At 45.2% G+C, this 829-nt stretch overlaps 1 non-coding gene across 1 annotated transcript; it reads right to left on the reverse strand.

Moving 5' to 3' along the window:
* Nucleotides 1-345: 345 nt before the first annotated feature.
* On the reverse strand, nucleotides 346-418 carry TRNAV-AAC. Its single transcript has one exon. It is a non-coding gene; the product is annotated as a tRNA-Val (tRNA).
* Nucleotides 419-829: the final 411 nt, after the last annotated feature.

The following is an 829-nucleotide window of genomic DNA, read 5'->3' on the forward strand; positions in this document are numbered from 1 at the left end:
GAAATGTCAAACCATTAATGCGGAAACAAGACTGGACAAGGGCGCATCGACTAATAAATAGGCCGGGGCAAGAGCGCTGTGGCTTTCTATTCTTCTCTGGGAGAAAGAACTAGGAAAAAGTGGAGAACGGAAAACTAGGGCGCAGCCAAAATCTCACGTTTCAGGTTTTCTGGGAAAGGAGACAGCACTTCCCAGTTGGGAAGCGCCCAGCCAAAACTGCCTGGCTAATTTGGCATAGCTATTTCAAAATGACAATTAAAAGAGGTTACCTCATCACTTGGTTCTTGCAGCTGTGGCCGCCTAAGAAGTCGCGACGGGGCGTCCACTCCCCGAAAAGACACGGGTTGTTTCCGCCCGGTTTCGAACCGGGGACCTCTCGCGTGTTAGGCGAGCGTGATAACCACTACACCACGGAAACACCGCCCTGCACGTACTTTCTAATTTTCCAGATATGTGTTTTAGACCTGTCTCTTTTTCAATTAAGAAATAAAATCTTTATATATTTACGATGTACAGCATGACGTTTGATATTGTGGAATAATACATTGTGGAATGGCGAAATCAAGTTAACATATTGATTACCTCACATACTTACTTTTTTCTGTGTGCTAAGAATGCTTAAAATCTCCTCTCAGCAATTTTCAAGTACACAATACTTCGTTTCTAACTGTGGTCACTAGACTGCAGTACAATAGATTTCCTGAACTAATTCCTCCTGTTTTGACCAACATCTCCCCAACCCTCCCCCGCCTTCCCCTTCGTCCCACCGCCACACCCAGCCTTTGATAACCACCGTTCTCCTCTCCATTTCTACGAGTTTGACGTTTTA

Source organism: Galeopterus variegatus, unplaced genomic scaffold, assembly GCF_000696425.1.
Source record: "Galeopterus variegatus unplaced genomic scaffold, G_variegatus-3.0.2 Scaffold97722, whole genome shotgun sequence".
NCBI lineage: Eukaryota > Metazoa > Chordata > Mammalia > Dermoptera > Cynocephalidae > Galeopterus > Galeopterus variegatus.